The 9,376-nt window shown below is 29.1% G+C and overlaps 1 protein-coding gene across 2 annotated transcripts in view; it reads left to right on the top strand.

Annotated features, from left to right (window-relative positions):
• The first annotated feature begins 2,842 nt into the window (after positions 1 to 2,842).
• fln (flightin) overlaps positions 2,843 to 9,376 on the top strand; it is a 39,998-nt gene continuing 33,464 nt past the window's right edge. For both annotated transcript variants that reach the window (XM_014430369.3, XM_014430368.2), the window contains exon 1: positions 2,843 to 2,992. The gene's annotated coding sequence lies outside the window, so the exon portion shown is untranslated. The remainder of the gene's footprint in view (positions 2,993 to 9,376) is intronic.

Below are 9,376 nucleotides of genomic sequence, written 5' to 3'. Positions count from 1 at the left end.
CCATTTCTAATAATGCATTCAAGTGCCAAATTAAATAAGAGATGTGGTAAAGAATCTCGTTTCTTAAATAAGTTTTTAGATTAACTTAACACTATCAACTATCATATAAACAAACTATGTTTAACCTTCCATACACTCAGGTCAGGTTTATAATTAATTTATTTCAAATTGTATTTTGTACTATTTTTTTATTCATTTTATAATTAAAATTAATTCTGAATACTAACATAAAATAAATTTATTTTGCTTAAAATCTCTCCATAGTGTTAGTTCAAAATTTCTTGTATCTGTTTTAAAATTTACTGAATTATTGATGTTCTCTGCTATATAAATTGACTCGAGTAATTTTCATTTGAACATATTGTTTTCTTCTTGTAAAATTATGGTTTTATCAAATTCAAAGTTATGCTGGTTTTAGCTGGATGCTGCACTAGTGCTGGTTTTTTGGGATCTTTCTTCTTATTTTAAAAATTCCTAGAATTACAATTTTTAAAAATTAATGAAATTGTGACAAAATAATTAACTATACATAGGCTTATAAATAATTAATATGATTTCCTATTAATTAATTTTTAGGGTAATTTGACTTGTAATTAATGACCTGGGCAGAATAACCTGCAAAACGTTTTTAAATAGCTGAATGTGAGGTGTAAATTTATATTCAAGTTATGTTAAATTATTAATAATAATGTTTTAAAATTGTTACAAATGAATGCATATTAAGCTTTTAATTGTTAGACTGTCTTTGAGGAAGGCCGAACTGTACGAAACGTAGGACTGTTGATGATATTATAAAGAGTGTTGAGACTTAACAATGATACCATTTGATTTATTTAAAAATAATAATAAATACCTGTCTCAATAAATTGAAAATATTATATATTGAGAATCTCATTGTTTTAAGCCCGATCTGCGCCTTGAACCTCTCAGAATAATGATTACACATCCGTACTAGATTTACTAACGTCTTTGTTATTCCCTATTAATAATAAAAAAAATTTAACTAACCCGAAGATTCGATGTTGACTATTCTCTACATATAGTACAAGAGCGCAAGAGGAGAAAAAAGGCTATCTATCTCATCCCTTATCTCACCCCAATTTTTGATTACTTTAATGAAAACTATGTATACTTAATAGTCAAAATTGATGAGTCTGCCAAATATAGGTAGGGGGAATAAAAAATGGTGGCTGTTTCAAAGAGATAAAAAAAAAACTAATTTTTCATTCGGAGCTCTATATCTTAAAAAGTAGGAACAACACAAGAAAACCTAAGAGAACGTCATTTAAATAATAGTAAATATGCTAAAATATGAGCCCTAATAGAGTTATTTACGTTAAATATTTTTCTAGATATAGCTTTTTAAAAAGCAACGTTTCAGAATGTTGTATGGGAGGTTTTGAAAGATCAGTAGTTAGTGAATTTATATTGAAAAATTTATATTTCAAAATCCATTCGACATACAGATGTCTATTAGCACTCAAATTAAAGCTAGTTTAATGAACTATAAAGTAGTTTATAATGTTTATCTTCGTAGGAGTAATAGTTTACATGAAATTTGCTAAAATAAATGGATTTATTTTAATTATTTAAAATTAAAGCTAGTTACATTTACTGCAAAATAGTCAATTATGTTTATCTTTGTAGAAGTAGTAATTTTATGATATTTGACAAAACAAATTCACAAAATGTTAATTTCTAGTTGTTCGTATAAAATGTTGGATTTTTGAAAAAATATATCTCTAGATCCATAAGACGCATATATGTCTGCCAACATTTAAAATAAAGGAAATTTAACTTACTATAAAGTAGTATGACACTTATCTTCGTAGGGGTAGTAGTTTTTATGATATACACATATGAAAATAAATTTGGCAAATGAAAATATGTCCGAACAACTATAAATCCATTTATTTTAGCAAATTTCATGTAAACTATTACTCCTACGAAGATAAACATTATAAACTACTTTATAGTTCATTAAACTAGCTTTAATTTGAGTGCTAATAGACATCTGTATGTCGAATGGATTTTGAAATATAAATTTTTCAATATAAACTCACTAACTACTGATCTTTCAAAACCTCCCATACAACATTTTTCTGAAACGTTGCTTTTTAAAAAGCTATATCTCGAAAAATATTTAACGCAAATAACTCTATTAGGGCTCATATTTTAGCAAATTTACTATTATTTAAATGACGTTCTCTTAGGTTTTCTTGTGTTGTTCCTACTTTTAAAGATATAGAGCTCTGAATGAAAAAATAGTTTTTTTTATCGCGTTGAAACAGCCGCCATTTTTTATTCCCCCTACCTATACTTGGCAAACTCATCAATTTTGACTATTAATTATACATAGCTTTCATTAAAGTAATCAGAAATTGGGGTGAGATAAATGTCTTTTTTCTCTTGGGCTCTTGTACTATAAATACTTAAACCAACCTACCTGTTCAGATGCATTTCTTCCTATATCTATCTCTCCGAAATTGCTCATATTTCTACTGCTTTATTATTATTTTTTAGTATTTATTTTGAGATTCAGTTCCTTATCAGAGTTTGTCGACGTAATTGTTTTTAGTTTTAGTTCCCTACAATACCAAATTATCTGCATGAAAAACAGCATAAAAGGTTAGGAAATTAACGATACCGTCAAAAGATAGACCACATCATCAAATAAAAAATTACAGAGGTTAGTGAGAAAGTTGTATAATATAAATTTTAAGTTGCCAGTTTTACGAGGCTGTTAACCTTAACGTTATCGACAATTCGGTCGTTCCTTCCATTCCGAAAATTACTCCCTATTAATTACTCATTATTAATTAGAAACCCTAGAGATCGGGCATAGAGATAGGACGATGCGGTGGCATTGTGCCAGGGAGGTAGAAGCTATCATCGTCTAAATAAAACAATAGGTGTAAAGGTGGTGGGGCTTCGAGTCCAGTAGGTGAGTGTCGGCTCAGTGTTGGTTTAGCGCTTCTCTCAGGTCCCTAAGGTGAGTGTCTCTTTATCTCTCGCGAGATTTAATTATATTATATTTAACATAAGATATAAGATTAATACAAGAAGTAGTGTCGTGGAAATAAATTATCGAATTAGTTCATTTATAATAACATTATTGAAACTAATTTGTGTGAGAATCGAAAATATAAGACGGCTGATGTTTCTCATATTTTAGAGTTGTGATAAAAACTAGATTAATATTGATTTAAAGATTTTAAATTTTAGAATCGTTATATAAACAATAACAGGGTTTCCCGACCTAAGAACTGTTTAAAGAATAATTTTAAGAATTTTATATAAATCATAAAAAAAAAAAAATAATAATAATAATAATGAGTGAAAAATTAGTTTAATAAAAGATTTTTTTAAACTTACAAATATTCGTTTGAGGAATTTTTTTTTTACTTACCAAAATAACTTTTTGAAATATTTTTTTTTACTTTCAAAAATTCATTTAACAAATATTTTTTTTGACTTACCAAATTCGTCTGAGAAATACTTTTTTAGACTTGAAAAAATTCGATTTTGATAAATATTTTTTTTTCGAGTTACGAAAATTCGTTTTTGATAAATTATTTTTCTTAGACTTACGAAAATTCGTTTGTTAAATAATTTTGTTTGGACTTACGAAAATTCGTTTGCTGAATGATTTTTTTAAACCTACGAAAATTAGTTTTTGATGAATAATTTTTTTGACTTACCAAATTCGTCTGAGAAATACTTCTTTTAGACTTGAAAAAATTCGATTTTGATAAATATTTTTTTAGACTTACGAAAATTCGATTTTGATAAATATTTTTTTTTAGACTTACGAAAATTCGTTTGATAGATGATTTCTTTTTATTTACAAAAATTCGTTTAATAAATACTTTTTTTAGGCTTACAAAAATTCGTTTGAAAAATAATTCTTTTTAGACTTGAGAAAATTCGTTTAATGAATGATTTTTTAGACTTACAAAAATATGTTTTAGAAATAATCTTTTTAAATCTACGAAAATTCGTTTTTGATAAATGTTTTTTTTTTAGACTTCGTTTGATAAATGATTTATGGTTCTCATATTTTAGACTTGTGAAAAAAAATCTAGATAAATATTGATGTTAAAGATTTTAAATTTAAGAATCGTTATATAAACCACAAGCGGGTAACCAGACCTAAGAACTAATGAAACAATAATTTTTAGCATTTTAAATAAATTATTAAAAAAAAAAAGAGGGAAAAATTCGTTTGAAAAATAATTTTAGACTTACGAAAAGTGTAAGAGAGAGAGAGTAATAAGAGTTCTGTTAAATGGAGAAATATTTACTTCTTTTTAGCAAGTGAAAATGATATAACATTTAACAAGGGTGAGAGTTTGTTGATAGCTTTGCTAAATGGAGATTGTCGTCACGCAACAGAGCAACTGAGCCATATACCGTTTTATCTCTTGCGCTTCAATAGTTTAGTTGCTTATAGTTCGTTTTTGGTTTGTTCTTTTTCTGCCTTAGACTTTTTTAAAACTCTAATAAAGTAATGGATAATAATAATAAGGTAATGGGGAAAAAATTAAGATAGGAAACAAAGAACAAGTGAGGTGGAGGCAAGATGACATGACGAAGCTGTTGGAAATTTTATTAATTCGTAAAGATTACAAAGTTATAAGACAAGTTGTAGGGAAAATCCGCTAGGAGCTCCTCTGCATTTAATATATAAGATGGATTTTAAATTAGATTGCTCACAACCCTATAGTTATAACATTTAGCATGTTAAAAAGTTTTCCAATTAACACATCATGAATACTTCTATTTTGTGGCTGTGTGGTGAATACGGTGGGGTTTAGCATATTTGGGTTTGGAGAGGGGTGATAAGATAGATATGGTGTTGTAGAGAACGAATGGTGTTATCGGCATCGAACCTTCAGGTTCGATAAGCATTTATTATTATTATTATATTTATCTATTTTTAATTTTATTGAAATAAACAATAAAATATGGGTAATGATTTAAATTAAACGAAATTAAAGGAGTACCATAGAGGAATCCATTTGGGAAATTTAGAATTTGAGCCCATTCACATACTTCAATGGGTACCAAGCTGATATATGAAATTCAAACGGAGATTGATATAATGTGTTTAACCAAAATCTTTAAAAAAACTTATTTAAAATATATGAACATAAAAAAATATATAAAATCGGTATCGCATTTCCGGTACGTCAATTTCATTCAAAAGTTTCAAAAATAAAATTCCGGGAATATAAATAAATGCATTGTTCAGGTCTTGTAATATTTTTTTTTTGGGATGGGGGCTGCTCACGTACACACTGAAAGACTCAAGCATGGCACTGTGACTCGTGGCTGTTGAACAAGGTATAATGTAATAGTTGAGAGTACATGTTCACGTTAACTGCCACATGCATATGCCGTGAGAGAAAACTGTCATAGCTTATTATAATGGCAACATAATTATGATATTTTTTCCAACTGTTTGTAAACAGATTTAGGTTAAGTTTGGACACTGTCCTACTGTTTCTCGTTCGTGACAGAACTGCAACGACAGAAAACTATCATGGTGCATAAGTGATTAAACCAATGAAACTTTATAGAGATTATAACTACATGATAATTTGAATACCAGTGTGGACCCATCTGTGACCTTTCAGTAGACCATTTTGAGATGACCTTTCAGAAGATTTTAACATAATTTTTATTCAACTATCTTAGATCAATCTTGAAAGTGAATGCTTACTCTTCAATTAGGAGTTGCATAGAATCACATAGCAGTTAGACCTGATAGAGTATTGTAGAGTACAGACAGTTGTACTGCCAACTTGAGATCAACAACTTTATCTCCTGTCAGGTTTCGAAAATAACTTATTATATATAGTGCTTATTCATCCATCTTTGCTCTGTCTGCTGGGGTACCTCAGGGTAGTATCTTTGGTCCTTTCCTTTACACAGTTTTTACAGCCGACATCCCAACAATATACTCTCCACGTATACCAATGACACATATCTATTATTGGTGAATAATGACCCTTCTGTCCCAAACACTCCAATCCTACATCTCCACTCTAAAACCAGAGGATTAAAATAAATTCCAATAATTCCACTAAATCACTTTTACTCTTCGTTGTTAGCCCATGACTTCCTGCCCCACAGTATCCTTTAATAAACTCCACTTATTCCTGCCAAACAGATACGTTACTTAAGACTACATTTACATTACATATAAGACTGAAAATACAGGAAACTGCTCGTCGAATACGACTATTACAACACTTACTAGACAAACGGTCTAAACTTCCAATCCATTACAACTCATTTATATGACCGTAATAAGGCCTATCTGGAGTTAAGCTTTGAGACACCACTAAACCATCGAATTCCTCTTTATCAATCTTTACAATCCAAAATCCTTAATGCTCCTTACTTTGTCACAAATCAATTCATCTATTAGGACCTCAATGTTCCATATGTTGCCAATTTAGCCGGGATGAGATACCGATCCTTCAATAATAAACTTCCCAACAACCCAAAACCCATTTGTTTATGACCTAGCTTCTCCTTCATTGCCTGATAATCCTCCTAGGCATCTGTAAAGATAATGGCCTCAAGATCCTCTTTTCTAGAACTGTAATTAGAGTTCTATCAATTGGCAGATTCTCCACATTTATGCATCATACTGTTTTATAACAATGTATATAGTTGATAATATCAATAAATAAATTAGAAAAAAAAATTCTCCATGCAACCAACAGATGGGCGTGACACGGAGTGCTTTTACACTCGAAACTATATTTTCACAAAAATATGAGATAGCCCACTCTGGTTCTCAGTACCTCGTATATTCGCGGGAGTAACTCAAGGGACTATACTCGTACAACTGCTATGCATTTTAACACATATGATAATGATATATAGCAACAATTCACGCTGACAACAAAGTGAAATTTCATATAAGTCAGTCATCGATACGATGAAATCTGCACTTATACAATTATAAATAAAACGTATCATTTTATATATAATCTTACCACTTCTTCGAGTCTGCTTTGATTATTTAAATAAAAGAAATTGTATCCATTAAAGTCTCAAACACTCTTAATTAACATTTTTAGAGTGCAACGTTTCGGCCAACCTAGCCATCTTCAAGGACAATCTTAACTATATATTCATATCTATCATCGAAATATTAAAATTGTTTACTGGCTATTCTACCCAGCTCAAATAATTTTAGTTAAATTAACCTATTTCGTCACCTTTCCATTTTTTTTTTTTTTTTAATATTTATTTATTGCTATTTACAACTGTACATTATAATACATTTAGTAAATCTTATCTAAGTTAAATTGGAGTGTTACAGGCGTGTAGAGAAACTACCCATTGGTAGCACTCTAATGACATTTTATATTAACTGGTCTCGTGGCCATCTTCTTTTCAGGCGCCTCGGAGGATTGTCAGGAATGTTTTCTTTTAAAACTTTTAATTATAACTTATCTCACAATATTATCTCTAAGTGAGTGATATAGTGGTAAGATAATTTGTAATTAAAAGTTTTAAGATCTAATGAAAAAGTGACAAAATAGTTTAATTATGCAGAGCCTGCAAACATTTTAAGTTGGGTGTGAATATATTATTATTAATATATAAGATTGTCCTTTAGGAGGTCAGGTTGGCCAAAACGTTGGACAGTTTAGATGTTAATAGTGTTTGAGACTTAAATGGTTACAATTTATTTCATTAAAATAACCAAAGCAGTCTCGAAGAAGTGATAATATTATATATAAACTAATACTTTATGTTTAAAAATGGATATGGATAAAAAAATAATAGATTAATTTTTATTAATATATTCTTGTTTGAGAATAGTTTAGTTTATTTAAAAACAAATTTGATCCTTTTGCTTTTATTCTCAACTTTATTCTTTTTAAAACCTTCCAACGTTTCGACCACTTAGGTCATTTTCAAGGATACCATTACTTTGTCGTAATTTTCTCTTTTAAAATTCTTAAAAATGCCGGCTAATTGCCTTTGTCCCATCTATAATTTCTTCTATATAATTCTTTCCTAAATTTTAAACTTGTACTAACCACTTTTCTTTCTATCATTTACATTTGCAAACTAATTGGTCGAAACATTGGAAGGTTTTAAAAATAATAAAGTTGAGAATAAAAGCAAAAAAAAAAAAATAATAATAATAAATAAAAAATGTAAATGATAGAAAGAAAAGTGGTTAGTACAAGTTTTAAATTTAAGAAAGAATTATGTAGATGAAATTATAGATGGGACAAAGGCAATTAGCCGGCATTTTTAAGAATTTTAAAAGAGAAAATTATGACAAAGTAATGGTACCCTTGAAAATGACCTAAGTGGTCGAAACGTTGGAAGGTTTTAAAAAGAATAAAGTTGAGAATAAAAGCAAAAGGATCAAATTTGTTTGTAAATATAAAAAAAATAATTTTATTCTTGGACATATCCCCCCTAAGAATAAATACATGGTTCATACATTAAGATAGGTAATTGAAAAAGCGGGTACAATAACTTTTTTCAATTCTTGATACTTTTTGCAATAACTTTTTCAATTACCTATGTATACATTTTATTTCCCGCTTCTCTCATCACTTCATTTTATTAATTCTATTTAGTAAAATTATTCATTGTATGTGTAAAATTATTCTGTTTATACTTTCTTTTTATATTTTTTATTTTTCTATACTTACTGTGGTTGTTATCTTGTTTTGTTTTTAGCCCTGAAGAAGGCTAGAAACTCTAGCCGAAACGTCGGCAAATTAAAATAAGTTAATCATACTTATTTGTGTTTTTCATTGACCGCACCCCCAACCATCTTCTCCTCATTTATCATCCACGGTCAACTATCTCTCATAATTATATATTTATTTATTTATATTGCTAATTTTACTTATACTATAAGACGTCATGTTCATTAAGGACAGACAAAATTAACACTAGCGGATAAATGTGGCTAAATAGACACGGAGACAGGAATTTATTTTGAGATGTTTATCAAAGCGAGACTAAATGCCAAGTGCCCGTGTTGGAGGAATTAAAGAGGACCCCGCTGACACCTGACCTAGGCTCTCAGTTTCGGGCAACTGTCTCCGTGGCCAACACCTGTAAACACCGGCTACTTGTTAGTCTGTCTGTCATTTATATTTTGTGCCTACTGAGGGGCCTATATTTCGTAGCTCGGGTAGCAACAGTAACTTTATAGAACAGACTAAACTGAATCTACTTAAAGTAAAACCAAGAATATATCAAAGATATTAAATTAATATAAAATAAAGATTTATTTTTTATTAATATAGTTGTTTGAGAGTGGTTTAGTTTCTTTTTAAAACAATCTTGATCCTTTTCTCTCAACTTTATTATTTTTTAA

Source organism: Halyomorpha halys, unplaced genomic scaffold (assembly GCF_000696795.3).
Source record: "Halyomorpha halys isolate HHAL.00 unplaced genomic scaffold, Hhal_1.1 Scaffold884.1, whole genome shotgun sequence".
Taxonomy (NCBI): Eukaryota; Metazoa; Arthropoda; class Insecta; order Hemiptera; family Pentatomidae; genus Halyomorpha; species Halyomorpha halys.
This window is presented reverse-complemented; position numbering and strand designations above follow the sequence as displayed.